The sequence below is a fragment of the Cyanistes caeruleus genome, chromosome 15 (genome assembly GCF_971803275.1).
Source record: "Cyanistes caeruleus chromosome 15, bCyaCae1.hap1.1, whole genome shotgun sequence".
In the NCBI taxonomy this organism is placed as follows: Eukaryota; Metazoa; Chordata; class Aves; order Passeriformes; family Paridae; genus Cyanistes; species Cyanistes caeruleus.
This window is the reverse complement of record NC_141715.1, coordinates 16,021,737-16,038,509: the sequence shown is the minus strand read 5'-3', so window position 1 is coordinate 16,038,509 and position 16,773 is coordinate 16,021,737. Positions and strand designations below refer to the sequence as shown.

Genomic DNA, 16,773 nt, shown 5'->3' with positions numbered 1-16,773 from the left:
AGAAAATACCCGGAAAACATGAACGACGTTTCAGAAAGTTTCAAAAGCAGAAGAAAGTCACGCTTTACACACCTGCAGTGCAGCAGCATCGACGGGCGGCTCTCCCACGACGACGTGACTGCTCGGGCTCGGCTTCTCGCAGGAATCGCCGCCCAGAAGCTCCTCCGCCGACAGGACGGGCACCACCGGCACCGGCGGCGGCGGCGGCCAAGCGGCCTCGGGCACGGCGCGGGCCGGCGGCGGCACGCACAGGTTGTAGGAGTAGGGCAAGGTGCCCTCGCAGAAGTCGGCCGGGAAGGCGGCGCCGGCCAGCGAGAAGCGCTGCGCGCCCAGGCAGCGCAGCACGGCGGGCGGCCCGGCCCGGCGCAGCCGCGCCACCACGGCCAGCGCCACGCTCAGCACCAAGAGCGCCGACAGCAGCGCCAGCGCCAGCACCAGGTAGAACTGCAGCTCGGCCGCCGCCGCCGCCGCAGCCTCGGCGCCCGCCGGCCGCTCGCTCAGCTCCGGCAGCGCCTCCTGCAAGCTCTCGGCCAGCACCACGTGCAGCGTGGCCGTGGCCGACAGCGCCGGCTGCCCGTGGTCCTTCACCACGGCCACCACACGCTGCTTGGCCGCGTCCCGCTCGGACACGGCGCGCGCCGTGCGCACCTCGCCGCTGTGCAGCCCCACGCGGAACAGCGCCGGCTCCGACGCCTGCACCAGCTCGTACGACAGCCACGCGTTGCGCCCCGCGTCCGCGTCCACCGCCACCACCTTGGCCACCAGGTAGCCGGCCTCGGCCGAGCGCGGCACCACCTCGAACGGAGACGACGCCCCTCCCGCCGCCGCCTCTCCCGTTGCCGCCGGCGCCGGCCAGAGCACCCGCGGCGCGTTGTCGTTGCGGTCCAGCACGAAGACGCGCACCGTGGCCGTGGAGCTGCGCGCCGGCGCGCCGCCGTCCTGCGCCCGCACGGCCACCGCGAACTCGCGGCACTGCTCGTAGTCGAAGGAGCGCTGCGCGTACAGCGCGCCGCTCCGCGCCTCCACCGACACGAGCGGCGCCGCGCCCGCCGCGCCCGCGCTGCCGCCCGCCAGCCAGTAGCTCACGCGCCCGTTGGCGCCCGCGTCCGCGTCCCGCGCCTGCACGCGCAGCACCAGCGCGCCCGCCGCGTTGTTCTCCGCCACGTACGCGCTGTACGCCGCCTCCTCGAACACCGGCGCGTTGTCGTTCACGTCCGACACCTCCAGCACCAGCTCCCTGCTGCTCCACAGCGACGGCCTGCCCCGGTCCCGGGCCACCACCGTCAAGCGCTGCTCCGACGCCTGCTCGCGGTCCAGCGCGCTCGCCGTCACCACCTTGTACGAGCCGCCCGACGACGCTACCATCGACAGCCCCGCCTCCCCCGAAAGCTCGCACGACACCTGACCGTTCTCCCCGGAGTCTCTGTCCACTACTTTGAGCAAAGCCACCACTGTGCCGACCGGTGCATCCTCGGGCACGGGACTGGACAGGGATAGAATGGTGATCTCGGGCGCGTTGTCGTTCACGTCCAGCACCTCCACCTCCACCTTGCAGTGAGCAACCAAACCCCCTCCGTCCTTCGCCTCCACAGCCAGGCTGAACGTGCGCGTCTCCTCGAAGTCCAAAGCCTTCTGCAGCGTGATAGACCCACTCTCTGCATCGACCACGAACTTCTCAAGTGCCTTGATCGGCATTTTCCTGAAGCCGTAGCTGATGTGGGCGTTGGTGCCGGCGTCGGCGTCTGTGGCTGACAGATTCAGGACTGTCGAACCCGGCGGCGTGTCCTCTCGCAGGCTCACATGGTAGTGATCCTGCGCGAATACGGGAGGGTTGTCATTGGCGTCTGTCACGTTGACTCGAATCTGGACACTCCCGGACCGCACGGGGTCCCCAGAATCAACCGCCGTCAGAACAAGCTCAAAAGAACTCTGCTTCTCTCGGTCTAATGCCCTTTCCAGGACTAACTCTGGTTTGCTTCCGTCCGGACTGTCCTTCATGGTCAGAGAGAAGGACGGGTTGCTGGTGAGCTGGTAAGTTAGCAGAGAATTCCTTCCTGCGTCAGCGTCTCGTGCAGTCTCCAGAAGAAACCGGGCACCGGGAGGCTTCCATTCATCGATCTCGAGGTCCAGAACGGCCTTGCTGAACTCTGGGGCGTTGTCATTCACGTCCTCGATGGACACCTCCACATGGAAAATGTTCAGCGGATTCTGCACCAGCACCTCGAAGCTGACAGAGCAGGACGCCGACTCGCCGCACATCTCCTCCCGGTCCAGCCTCTCGTTCACGTACAGGTTGCCGTTCTCCTCATTCACCGTGAAGTATTGCTTCTCGTCGCTCAGCCGCAGCTTGCGCGCCGGCAGCTCGTCCGCGCTGAGCCCCAGGTCCCGCGCCAGCGGCCCCACGAGCGAGCCTCTGCCCAGCTCCTCGGGGATGGCGTAGCGGAGCCGCTCGCCCGCCGCCCGCCACCACACGCACAGCAGCACCGCGGCCAGCAGCGCTCGCCCGCCGCCCGGCCCGCGCCTCTGCCGCCGCCTCACCGCCATTCTCGCCCGCCGCCGCCGCCGCCGCCGCTCGCCAAGCTCCTGCCTCCTGCCGCTGCCCTGCCTCCCTTCCAGCCGCTCTCGCCACACAGCGCACGGGCCGCCGCAACAAAGCCGGCCCGCTCGGCCCCACAACCACGCCGCTGCTCCCCGACCAGCGACACACCAAAGGCGCACCAAAGCCGCCTCTCGCCGCTGCTGCTGCCGCTGCCGCTGCCGCTCTGGCCGGCGCCGGCCGAGCGAGCAGCCTGCGGGGGCAGGACGCTGCGGCGGCGGCGGCGGCGGCTCCAGCGCCGGGAGGCGGCGGCCAACAGCGACACCCGGAGGCGCCGCCGCGCCACTGCAGCCGCCCGATGGCCGCGCTCAACGGGGCCCGCCTTGGGCCGGGCCTCAGCGCCTGCACCGCCTCCGGCCTCGCTCCTCCGCTGCAAACACCAAGCACACAAGCTCCTGCTCCAGTCCACTACAACCCCATTCCATCCACCATGTCATCTTAGGCCATTCTTTTCACTCGCAAAACAATTGCTTTCATTGAACACTCAGAAACAAATATTCATGCAGGAGATAGAAATAAAATAATTCAGCTGCCCTTAATAAAATCGTGACACATTTATAGTAGCAATAAACGATAATATAGGGAATAATTCAAGAGGTTTTCTGCACTATTCTCCCATATCTTGGTTTGTCCTTCATGACCTGGGATGAAGTAATATGGGATATAGATCAGCCTAAAACAATGTAAGCAACCACTATGCAGTGATACCAGAATAACATTAAGTCTTTTGTTTCTGACTCATTCAATTTATTTCCACTCCAAGCCCGTTCAATCCAAGATATGATCTTAGGCCATTCTTTTCAGTCGCAAAACAATTGCTTTGATTGAATGTGCAATACAAAATATTCATGGGAGACAAGTAAGGAATGCAATTCAGCCGCTTTTCATAAAATCACAACACTCATACAGCAGCAATAAATGATATAATAGGGAAGACTTCAAGAGATTTTTGCAAATTGTCACATATCCTGGTTTGTCCTTCATTACCCGGGAGGAATCATTCAGAGATACAGATCAACGTAAAGCACTGTAAGCCGTTTCAGTGCCGAGATAGCACAATTATAATTTTAGTTCTTTCTCACTCATTAAGATTGTTTTGTCTACATCTCCATACTCGAGCACTTGACAATGGAAAGTGCAAAGAAATGCTGAGTCCTTCATAGAGCTAACCATTGTTTTCAGTTTCCTATGTAAACTTTCTTTCAAGGTCATTGAACTAATATCTCTGCCATGAGAGTGTTGAAAGTTGGAGCCATATCCAAAACTTCTCTGGGCTGTATGTTCCAGTTTCTCACAAACCACAGTGAAAATCTTTCTCCTAATCTAAACCACCCTTCTCATAGTTAAAAACACTTCTCTGCTGTCCTATGACCACTGGCCCTGGTGAAAAGAGCTCTGACAATATTTCCTATAGGCTTATTTGTAAATTTTGGAACAGCAAAAAACCCCAAAAGAACACTGACAAAAGTCTACACACAGGGATCTTTTCTCCATGCTACAACACCTAAACTCCTTCAGTCCTTCTGCACAGCTGACATGTTCCAACCCTCAGACCGCTTCCGTCATCCTTCTCGACACTCCACCATGGCCACTTGGGATATTGACCAAAGATCTGCATGCACTCTACGGTCTCACAAAAAGATTTGCAAGTGGGGGAAGGACCTGCTCCGACCGGCTGCTGGGCAGAGTACTTGTCATGCAGTGCAGGACACCATTGCAGCAGCAGGTGCCCACTGGCAGCTCATCTCCCATCTTATCACCCACCAAGAACCCAAAGGACTTCTCTGCACACCTCTTCCCTGTCCCCTACTCTCTGCGTAAACTGGGGATTGCCCTAACCCACGTGCAGGACCCGCCACTTGGCCCTCTTCAACTTCAGGATGTTTGCATGGGGCCACTTCTCCAGCCTGTCCCACACTGGCATCTCTGCCCTCTCGTCAATCAACTCCAGTTGCTGTCAGCTACAAAATTTCTGAACGTTCACTCAATCCCATTGTCCATGAAGCCACTCAGCAGGACTGGTCCCACTAAGGAAGCTTGAGGGACAGCACCAGTTACTGCTTTCCACCTGCACATTCAGCCACTGCCTATAACTCTTCAGCCACGACTCTCCAGCCTCTTCCTCAGCCATTTAACAGCCTCCAGATCATTGCCCGGCAAGTTCCTCTGTGTGATGATGTGGGGGACACTGCACACGTTCTCCCACTGGCCCCTGCTCTGTCCCAGAAAGTCTTGGCTCGGCTGGGTGGCCGCTCTGCACTTGGACGACTGCAGCAGAGAGGATTCTGCATTATTACACTACAGACAAAGTGTTCCTGGCAGAGCACACATGTGCTTAGGAAACCCTTCCTCTTTACACCTCTAAACATCTCAGGTGTGGGAGGGAACTGCACCTGCACTCCGACAACTGGGACACAGGAGACCTTCCACAGAAGATCAGACACGCTGAGCTTCAGCTCATGACAACAAGCAATGCAAGAGTTACAAATACATAGAAATTAACAGAGGCAATAACACTTTGTAGGTCTCCCTTGCTCTACACAAACAACTCAAAGCACACCCTACTCCATCAGGCACAGCCTTGGGGGATCTCTGACATGGGACAAGCAAGGCAATGACCCACTTCTTCTCTGGCCTCACACTCACAGCTCCCCTCTCTTCTTTTGCTTCTCCACCACACGACTGGAAGCTTTTGCTTGTGGCCATCTCCTCCCTGGGCACATTTATCAGGAGATGATAATGCACTAAAGCCACAGCCAGAAGGGAGGGACATTTCTCTGCTCACCACCGGCATGAGAAGGAACTGAAGGATTCCAAAGCACACAAATGATAAACAACCACACTAAAAGATTAGCGGTCATCCAATGGAGAATGGCTCACCAAACCATTGGCTTCCAGGGAATCTCCTTCCTGTCCTTATCACATGCTCTGTTCCACACAGACACAAGGCCCACTAAAGTCATATTTATTATATCTATTTCTCCCAGCAGTAACCTAACACAAAATCACTCTCATATCTCCTGCCTTCCACTCCCAAGGAACAAGAGAAGGAGATATTAACACACCGTAGGTCAGGAACGAGAGGTGGGTTGTTGATAATTTTAAGTAGGCCCACATACAAAGTAAATCAAGGTATAACAACACACAGAAGGTATAACCACAAAACAAAGCATACAGGAAAACCCAAAGTTATAATACCTTAGCCTAGAAGTCTTAGAAGACAATAACATGTTAGAGATGATAGAAGTCTTCTAGGCCTTTATTTCAGGCCTTAAAATTCATCCCTGAGAGCTTCTGGAATTCCCCAAGGTCTCAAGCTTCAAGTGTGGCCCTAAAGAATTACACTGCACAGTGGATAGGGGGCTTCAGTTGAAGAATTAATCCTCACCTCAGCGAGCTTTTTCTACTGCATGGCCTGCTCACCCTGCACAAATAGGAAACTAGCATTTAAAACAGCTTCTCTTCAGAATCTTCCTCAAGTTAAATCTTCTGACAAATTACAAGACATTCTCTAATTGCTTCTCCTTCCTATTCTTTCTATTCCCCATACACAGTTCTTTCCTGGCATGCTGAAGTAAGGATGTACTGAAAAACAACTGTTTTAATTTTCAAAGCACTGACCAGAACTGTGAAAATGAATTGAAGCCTTTTTGCAAAAAAGGCCTTTTGCAATGAAAGTGCAATTAGAACTCTGAAGAAATTCTAGATCACAATGTTGCATAGAGAAACAGATGGATAATGGAGGTTTCACACAAAATTAATTATTGCTCCAGACATGAACTCTTCCATATTAAGGTTCCCCATGAACAGTTCCATCTATGGCCACAGCAAGAAAAACAACACCTTGGGGAAATGAATAGTTATGAAGTAGTATATCTTAAATGTAATATTCAGGGTCCAGCTGGGTGGGGCTCTGAAGAAGCTGCTCTGCTAGAAGATGTCCCTGCCCATGGCAGAGGAGTTGGAAGGAGATGATCTTGAGGGTCCTTTTCAACACAAATCATTCTACAACTCTGTGTTTCTGTGATTCTATCATTACATTCACAGCTTTAAAGTGTGGATGACAGACACTCTCCCTACAGGATAATTTTATTGTCTGGAGCTTGAAGGATTGCCAGGCACAATGAGGATCAAATTTATTCCTTGATGAAAATAAAGCGACAAGCAAACAACCAAACCAACCAAAGCCAACCCAAACAAAACCCATCAATCAAAAAATGCTAATAAACCCAGCCAAGAATGGAAAAACACCAGGAGACTACCCATCATGGCTTCACATTTCAGACTGTCTCACTTGTACCACATATGCAACACAGGAAACTCGATTGTAACTAATGCACACGAGGCCTCACACAGGAGATCACTACACACACACCAGACTCTCATTTCCTTGCATAGGAAGACAAAGATAAACCTTGGAACCACAGCTACGGGCCACATCTAACTACAAGGACAAACAGACCTTGACACCATTCATTCATTCATTTGGAACTATATCACACTGAACTCCAGCACCGATCCTGTCTCTGCATAGACAGACTTCTTCTCTCTCTCCAAACAGAACATGAAAGCAAAGATGGAATACAGACATCATTAGAAGAAAAATTGTGTGGCCAGCTTCTCAGATCCCAAGTATCACAAATGAGACCATTCTGATCCTCACAATAAGTGGAACAAGTGTAAAATGTTACAGAGGCCATCAATTTCCAGCAGCTCTGGCAAAGATCCAGCCTGCCAAGCATCACCTCAAAGCCAACATCACCATTCTGCAGCACATGCACTCCTCACAACAAGAGTGACCACCACTCTTGATGCAACAGAATATGGAACACAAACTGAGCCATTTGAGCCAACACCACACAAGATCAAATCACACAAGACTCCTCCTGACTCATTTTCATCAGGCCAGCAATAGCCCTGGGCATCAACACAACACATGCCATGTCTCCTCCACTACCTCCTCACACACCACATCCCCAACACTCCCCCCTAACCCTTTCAGAGATCACACAGTTATCACAGATCTTCAGAATTTACACAGACTCCACCAAAAGGAAAGTGGCTCACACAGGATCTCCTGACCATGGATAATATTTGACTTCTCACCCAAGACATGGGAAAAGAAAATATATTTCTTACAGAGACATTTTCCAGAAACTTGCCTATGAAAGTCTCTCTCTTTTCACCTCTAAACATGAAAGAACCATCTTCAGATCATCAGAAGACTGAAACAGAAAGTTGACACCTGCAGGACTGAAGAGCTCACAACACTCTTCTGGGTTATAGAACTCTCAGGACATGATCAATAACGTTGTTTACAGGCACAAAAGACATTGCTTAATCTTCCCATACGGCATCTTCCATAAGCACAAAGTGAAGCTTTTCAGTGACACAATTATGATGGGATGCAAATACTTTGGAAGAACCTCCCAGGATTGTCCATCCACCTGCTACACAGATCTTCTAGACAATGACATTCACAGGGAAAATTCTACATTGGTTCATGCCAGAGACAAGAACTGGACAGGCAGTGGAGGAAAACATTCCCTTCAGGCTTGCAGCAGACATTCATGCACTGCTCACACAACTCCAATTCCCAACCCTCCCCATCATTCACGGCCTTCTTTCACCCACACATCACCAAAACATGTGACAGTGGAGGCCCAGTTCCCCACACCATTTCTCTTCACACCACCAATTCCACACAGCCATCTTTCCACCTCTGCACTATGGAAGCGACATTTGCCTGCTCACTCAAGTGCTGGGAAGAGACTTCATAGCTCTAAAAGGAAAAGCCGAGCAGTCTTGCAAGAGAGATGGACTCAGTGAATATCTGCACAGGGGGAATTATGCCCACCTTCCATCTCCTGCTGCAAATTGAATCTCTCCCTTCCCATCCAGCCAATTCTCTTGCCATGACAAATATTTTATAGCCAGGGCTCATCCAGTTCAATCTGAGCCTTCAGGAACAAGAAAGAAACAAAGCAGTTCTTGCCATTTCCTCCTGCATTTCCTCTTCCACATACATACACCCACAGCCATTACCTAGACCCACAACTTCTAAGAGGATCCTTCATCTTCACAACAGGCACACAGACATCATCAAGGAACACTTGTTTCCAGGACCAGTCTTCTGTTGAGGATAAAGATCAAACCATGGAAGACAAAAAGATTTTTGCTGATGACCGATGTATCATGGAGAATGACAAAATTTGAGACCAGCGTTCAGAGAAGTTCCACACAAAGCCATCAGCATGTTTATAAAGACACATTCAGCCTACCCAAGTACATGTGCTCTTGGGAAGACACATGAGCCTCAGAAAAAGTTGTATTTCCTCAGAACGCCATATATCACTTCAGAAGATCTAACACTAACAGCTACACTCATTCTACACAGCACAGGGGACATGGGGGGAAAACACCTCCAACCTGAGAAGTACCCAGACTCACGACCTAACGAACAGCCTGCCAGCAGCAGCCTTCTCCCTCCTTCCTTCTCCACTAACTGCAAGGCTGACGACACACCCCATGTCCAAAGAACGACACCAACGGGCTCCAGCCGTAAGAACGTCACCGAAAGAAACTCGACCTCGCTGTAAAGCAAAATCTCCAAGGCAAGGCAGAGAAGAGGGCGGGGAAAAGGACACGGGAGCATCAGGAGGAAGCAGGAGTGTCGGAGAAAACGTGCCCAGAGCAACTCACCGAGGGAGCGGCGGGATCCGCGGTCAGGGCGGCGGCAGGGTCCTCGTCCCCGAGCAGCGGCGCGGGCTCGTCGGGCAGAGGCCGCGCCGGGAGGGTGTCGCAGCAGCTGGCGACCGAGAAGCGCAGCTGGCTCTTGCGCGAGTCGGCCGTGAGCGACACGTCGTGCGAGTAGGACTGCAGGAAGGCGCGCACGCCGTCGATGCCCACGAAGTGCGACACGGGCACGCCGCGCAAGGCGCCGCTCTGGGCCGGCAGCAGGTGCTGGCGGCGCCAGCGGCGCAGGCGCAGCGCCAGCAGCAGCAGCAGGAAGGCGAGGAAGAGGCACGACACGGCGGCCACGGCCAGCACGAGCCAGCGCGTCAGGCTGCCGGCCGGCTCGCCCGGCGCCGCCGCCTCGGCCGCGCTGCCCAGCTCGGCCAGCAGCTCGGCCACGCTCTCGGCCAGCAGCACGCTCAGCGTGGCCGTGGCCGACAGCGCCGGCCGCCCGTGGTCCTTCACCAGCACCACCAGGCTCTGGCGCGCCGCGTCGCGGGCCAGCGGCGAGCGCGCCGTGCGCACCTCGCCGCTGTGCAGCCCCACGCGGAACAGCCCCGGCTCCGTCGCCTTGGCCAGCTCGTACGACAGCCACGCGTTCTGCCCCGCGTCCGCGTCCACCGCCACCACCTTGGCCACCAGCGCGCCGGGCTCCGACCAGCGCGGCGCCAGCTCCACGCCCGACCACGCGCCCACCGAGCCCGCCGCCCGAGACGGCGGCGGGTACAGCACCTGCGGCGCGTTGTCGTTCTCGTCCACGATCACCAGCACCACCGACACGTTGCTGCTCAGCGCCGGCGCGCCGCCGTCCTCCGCACGCACCCACAGCCGCAGCTCGCGCACCTCCTCGTAGTCCAACGAGCGCAGCGCGTACAGCGCGCCCGTCTCCGCCTGCACCGACACGTACGACGACAGCGCCGCGCCCCGCACCCGCCCCTCCGCCAGCCGGTACCGCACGCGCGCGTTCTGCCCCCAGTCCGCGTCCGTGGCGCGCACCGTCAGCACCAGCGCGCCCGCCGCGTTGTTCTCCACCACGCGCGCGCTGTACCGCTCCTCCGCGAACACCGGCGCGTTGTCGTTCACGTCCAGCACCCGCAGCGCCAGCACCGCGCTGCTCTGCAGCGCCGGCGACCCGCCGTCGGCCGCCCGCACCGTCACGTTGTACTCCGACACCTGCTCTCGGTCCAGCTCTCTCGCTGTCACCACGCGGTAGAAATCGTCAAAAGACTTCTCCAGTCGGAATGGGACGTCCTCGTCGAGTGAGCACCGGACCTCGCCGTTGGCTCCCGAGTCACGATCCTGCACGTGCAGCAGAGCCACCACGGTCCCTGATGGCGCATCCTCAGAGATCTCACTCAGTGCCGACGACACCGTGAGTTCGGGGGCGTTGTCGTTCACATCTGTCACGGAAACCAAAATATTTGTGGTGTCAAACTGACCCCCACCATCATGTGCCTGCACCTCCAGTTCATAAGAGCTGCTTTCCTCGAAGTCCAGGCTCCGTAAGAGGGTGATGGCTCCTGTGTTGATATCCATCTGGAAAATCTTAGAGGCTTTCTCTGTGATTTTCTTGTAGAAATATTTCACGCGTCCATACAACCCCTCGTCGGAATCCGTGGCCGCGACGGTGACGAGCACAGAGCCCACGGGCACGTCCTCGGGCACACGCACCGTGTACTCCGCCTGGCTGAACACGGGCGCGTTGTCGTTCGCATCCAGCACGGTCACACGGATCCGAGCCGTGCCCGTCCGTGCCGGATCGCCGCCGTCCATCGCCCTCAGCAGCAGCTCGTGAAACGCCACCTCCTCCCGGTCCAGCGCCTTGGCCAGCACCAGCTCGGGACGCTGATCGCCGCCGGGGCCCGCCTGCACGGTCAGCGAGAAGTGCTCGTCACCGCTCAGCTCGTATTTCTGCACGGAATTCCGGCCCGAGTCCGGGTCATGTGCGTCTGGCAGGGGAAACCGCGACCCCGGGGCTATCGTTTCACTGATCTTCAACTCTGTTTCTGCCTCTCGGAAGCTGGGTTCGTTGTCGTTAATATCAGTAATCTCCACTTGGATTCCGTAAAACTTCATTTCCCCCTCCACGATCAGCTCACAGCGCAGCACGCATTGCTGCACACGCTCGCACAGCTGCTCTCTGTCGATCCTCTCCGCCGTCACTAAATGTCCCGTCTTCCCGTGAACAGCGAAATACTGCGTCCGACCCCTTTCTAAAATGCGAACGCCGCGATCTCTGAGCTCGGGCAGCTGCAGCCGCAGGTCCTTGGCCACGTCGCCCACGAACGAGCCCTTGGGCAGCTCCTCGGGCACCGAGTAGCGCAGCTGCCCCCACGCCGCCTCCCACGCCGCCAGCAGGACGGCCCAGAGCACAGCTCGCTGCCGCCGGCCCCAGCGCCTCCCCGCCCAACTCATCTCCGCCAACTTAGCTCCCCGCTGCCGCTGCTGCTCAGCTCCCAGCGCTTGCTGACCTTTCCCACCGGCCTCTCCGCTCCCGGGCCCTGCCCCAGCCTCCGCCGCCTCTCCGCCGCACGGATCCGCACCGGCAGGACGATCGCACACCGCCGCCCGGGCTGCCCACCCACCGATCCAGCCATCCAGCCATCCAGCCTGGCCGCAGCGGGCGGGGCTGCCGGCAGCGCTCCGATCCTCCTCTCGCTCCTCTCGGTCAACAGCGGCGCCCGCAGCCTCCTCCCGGCACTGCAGACACCGAGCGCTGCCCGCCCTGCCTGCCCACAAACAGGGACCACTCGCCACCCACACGCCGCTTTCCGGCCCGCGCCGATCTCCTGCCTCCGCTTTTCTCCAGCCCATCTCGCCTTTGACCCTCCAGGGCATCGCGATCGGAGGAAGGCAGAGATATTCCGTGAGCGCGGTTCTTGAACCGCACGGGACACTAAGCACTGAATAATGTATTTATACGTAAATTCAAACACATTTTTCGTATTTTACCCTGTAGCTTACGTTTAGCCGTATGCTTTTTGTTCAAAAGCATCTTCAACAACCGGCTCTCAGAGGGAAAACGGGAGGATTCCATATCCCGAATAAACACAGTAGTCAGGTTCATTAACACAAGCAGGACGAGAGCAATTGCATGCTTCTTCAAGTCCGGGATATAATTGTTACAATACTGAAAACCGGGACAAATAAAGATGCAGCTAAAACACTTAAAAGAAAACTTTCGGAACTTCAAATCTTTCACATCTTTTCCCAAAATAAACACAGTGTCTCATTAGATAAAAGAGATTTACGTTTCATCAATTCTTTCTAGGTTTCTTTTATTATGAAATCAACGTGTAAAAATTTAAGCTCATCAGTTAGCTATTTATAGCCGTATTTCTTAACGACGTTGATACCATGTGTTTCCAAGAAAGAAATTATAGAACCATAGCAAAAAAGTACAGTTGTGATCTTGAAACATTTCTGAGCAGTAATCAATAAGGAAATTTGATTGATTCAAGTGCCTAAACCGTCATCTGGACAATCTCCCCCATATGTGATCCCTCTGCCGCTCAAATGTCCATCCTAGCCAACAGAATTTCAACTATATTTTGTTCCCGATATACCCGAGTTCTGCTGAGACCCCCTACACCACTGTGAGAAAAGGATAGAAAAATCAAAATCTCTGACACAAAAATCATTCAAGTCTATCACAAGCATATAAAATAAAGATGATGAAGGGCAAAACAGCGAACTGCCTCCAGGACGTATAAAAATAAGCAGTCCAGTCCCACTACTACAATCCCCCCAGAAAAAGGCAATAATCGCTTTTTTTCACTCGCCATGCAGAACGGAACTTTCCACTTTCGGCTCCTTTCTAAATCTACCAGGAGAAAACCAAGTTTAACGAACGGGTTTGTGTAAAGCTCTCCACGAGTTCCAAGCACCGGTTTCCACAACAAATTAGTCAGGATGGATGAAAGCTCCAAAACCCGCTGTCAGTGTTTTCTCCTTTTCCCGCGACCCCCTCATGGACAATCAGCCATTCTCCTTCCACAGAATACCAGGTCCAATGCGCATTTAGTACAGCGAACACATTACAAATGATAGAGCTCAAAAGTTAAAGACAAATCCTCGCACCTGAAGCTGAACTTGTGACCAAGGAAGAACCAAGTGCTTCCTGCTCTACCGTGAACGGGGCATTGCCTGTTTCTTAATTCACTCTATCACGGAGACAGGGCTGTGCAACTAACAAAAACAAAAACTTCAGTCTCAGGAATCAGAGAGAAACTCTGAGGAACGCTGCTACGAGCCGAAATGAGAGCCTTAAACAAAGCCTGTCAGCTGAATCTGTTACCGGGAAAAAATGAGAAACTTCTGCAGCCGCAACATCGAGACCCAGATGACGAGTCCCCTCAGACACCAAGCAAAGAATGCCCGGGGAACAAGGAGAGCGATTCCGAAAGTTTGAAAACCAGAAGGAGCTCACATTTTACACACCTGCAGTGCAGCAGCATCGGCGGGCGGCTCTCCCACGACGACGTGTCTGCTCGGGCTCGGCTTCTCGCAGGAATCGCCGCCCAGAAGCTCCTCCGCCGACAGGACGGGCACCGCCAGCACCGGCGGCGGCGGCGGCCAAGCGGCCTCGGGCACGGCGCGGGCCGGCGGCGGCACGCACAGGTTGTAGGAGTAGGGCAAGGTGCCCTCGCAGAAGTCGGCCGGGAAGGCGGCGCCGGCCAGCGAGAAGCGCTGCGCGCCCAGGCAGCGCAGCACGGCGGGCGGCCCGGCCCGGCGCAGCCGCGCCACCACGGCCAGCGCCACGCTCAGCACCAAGAGCGCCGACAGCAGCGCCAGCGCCAGCACCAGGTAGAACTGCAGCTCGGCCGCCGCCGCCGCCGCAGCCTCGGCGCCCGCCGGCCGCTCGCTCAGCTCCGGCAGCGCCTCCTGCAAGCTCTCGGCCAGCACCACGTGCAGCGTGGCCGTGGCCGACAGCGCCGGCTGCCCGTGGTCCTTCACCACGGCCACCACACGCTGCTTGGCCGCGTCCCGCTCGGACACGGCGCGCGCCGTGCGCACCTCGCCGCTGTGCAGCCCCACGCGGAACAGCGCCGGCTCCGACGCCTGCACCAGCTCGTACGACAGCCACGCGTTGCGCCCCGCGTCCGCGTCCACCGCCACCACCTTGGCCACCAGGTAGCCGGCCTCGGCCGAGCGCGGCACCACCTCGAACGGAGACGACACCTCTCCCGCCGCCCCTGCCGCCGGCGCCGGCCAGAGCACCCGCGGCGCGTTGTCGTTGCGGTCCAGCACGAAGACGCGCACCGTGGCCGTGGAGCTGCGCGCCGGCGCGCCGCCGTCCTGCGCCCGCACGGCTACCGCGAACTCGCGGCACTGCTCGTAGTCGAAGGAGCGCTGCGCGTACAGCGCGCCGCTCCGCGCCTCCACCGACACGAGCGGCGCCGCGCCCGCCGCGCCCGCGCTGCCGCCCGCCAGCCAGTAGCTCACGCGCCCGTTGGCGCCCGCGTCCGCGTCCCGCGCCTGCACGCGCAGCACCAGCGCGCCCGCCGCGTTGTTCTCCGCCACGTACGCGCTGTACGCCGCCTCCTCGAACACCGGCGCGTTGTCGTTCACGTCCGACACCTCCAGCACCAGCTCCCTGCTGCTCCACAGCGACGGCCTGCCCCGGTCCCGGGCCACCACCGTCACGCGCTGCTCCGACGCCTGCTCGCGGTCCAGCGCGCTCGCCGTCACCACCTTGTACGAGCCGCCCGACGACGCCACCATCGACAGCCCCGTCTCCCCCGACAGCTCGCACGACACCTGGCCGTTCTCCCCGGAGTCTCTGTCCCGCACTTTCAGCACGGCCACCACGGTGCCGACCGGTGCGTCCTCGGGCACGGGACTGGACAGGGATAGAATGGTGATCTCGGGCGCGTTGTCGTTCACGTCCAGCACCTCCACCTCCACCTTGCAGTGAGCAACCAAACCCCCTCCGTCCTTCGCCTCCACAGCCAGACTAAACGCACGGGTGTCCTCAAAGTCCAAAGCCTCCTGCAGAGTGATAGATCCACTCTCTGCATCGACCACGAACTTCTGAAGTGCCTTGATCGGCATTTTCCTGAAGCCGTAGCTGATGTGGGCGTTGGTGCCGGCGTCGGCGTCTGTGGCTGACAGTTTCAGGACTGTCGAACCCGGCGGCGTGTCCTCACGGAGGCTCACACGGTAGTGGTCCTGAGGGAATACGGGAGGGTTGTCATTGGCGTCCGTCACGTTGACCCGAATCTGGACAGTCCCAGACCTCGCGGGGTCCCCAGAATCAACCGCCGTCAGAACAAGCTCAAAAGAACTCTGCTTCTCTCGGTCTAATGCTCTTTCTAGTACTAACTCTGGTTTACTTCCGTCCGGACTGTCCTTCATGGCCAGGGAGAAGGACGGGTTGCTGGTGAGCTGGTAAGTCAGCTGCGAGTTCCTTCCTGCGTCTACATCTTGCCCCATCTCCAGGGGAAAACGAGCACCGGGAGGGATTAATTCACCAATCTCGAGGTCCAGAACAGCCTTGCTGAACTCTGGGGAGTTGTCATTCACGTCCTCGATGGACACCTCCACATGGAAAACGTTCAGAGGGTTGTGCACCAGCGCCTCGAAGCTGACAGAGCAGGACGCCGACTCGCCGCACATCTCCTCCCGGTCCAGCCTCTCGTTCACGTACAGGTTGCCGTTCTCCTCATTCACCGTGAAGTATTGCTTCTCGTCGCTCAGCCGCAGCTTGCGCGCCGGCAGCTCGTCCGCGCTGAGCCCCAGGTCCCGCGCCAGCGGCCCCACGAGCGAGCCTCTGCCCAGCTCCTCGGGGATGGCGTAGCGGAGCCGCTCGGCCGCCGCCCGCCACCACACGCACAGCAGCACCGCGGCCAGCAGCGCTCGCCCGCCGCCCGGCCCGCGCCTCTGCCGCCGCCTCACCGCCATTCTCGCCCGCCGCCGCCGCCGCCGCCGCCGCTCGCCAAGCTCCTGCCTCCTGCCGCTGCCCTGCCTCCCTTCCAGCCGCTCTCGCCACACAGCGCACGGGCCGCCGCAACAAAGCCGGCCCGCTCGGCCCCACAACCACGCCGCTGCTCCCCGACCAGCGACACACCAAAGGCGCACCAAAGCCGCCTCTCGCCGCTGCTGCTGCCGCTGCCGCTGCCGCTCTGGCCGGCGCCGGCCGAGCGAGCAGCCTGCGGGGGCAGGACGCTGCGGCGGCGGCGGCGGCGGCTCCAGCGCCGGGAGGCGGCGGCCAACAGCGACACCCGGAGGCGCCGCCGCGCCACTGCAGCCGCCCGATGGCCGCGCTCAACGGGGCCCGCCTTGGGCCGGGCCTCAGCGCCTGCACCGCCTCCGGCCTCGCTCCTCCGCTGCAAACACCAAGCACACAAGCTCCTGCTCCAGTCCACTACAACCCCATTCTATCCACCATGTCATCTTAGGCCATTCTTTTCACTCGCAAAACAATTGCTTTCATTGAACAC

The 16,773-nt window shown here is 57.6% G+C and overlaps 3 pseudogenes across 2 annotated transcripts; all 3 read right to left on the bottom strand.

The window, feature by feature from the left end:
* Positions 1–8: 8 nt before the first annotated feature.
* LOC147650424 (protocadherin gamma-B5 pseudogene) lies at positions 9–3,134 on the bottom strand (annotated as a pseudogene). Its single transcript, XR_015276804.1, has one exon. The product of XR_015276804.1 is annotated as a protocadherin gamma-B5 pseudogene (transcript).
* A 3,370-nt stretch (positions 3,135–6,504) lies between these two features.
* LOC147650423 (protocadherin gamma-A5 pseudogene) lies at positions 6,505–13,588 on the bottom strand (annotated as a pseudogene). The gene has a single exon (XR_015276792.1). The product of XR_015276792.1 is annotated as a protocadherin gamma-A5 pseudogene (transcript).
* A 65-nt stretch (positions 13,589–13,653) lies between these two features.
* Positions 13,654–16,585, bottom strand: LOC147650422 (protocadherin gamma-B5 pseudogene; annotated as a pseudogene).
* Positions 16,586–16,773: the final 188 nt, after the last annotated feature.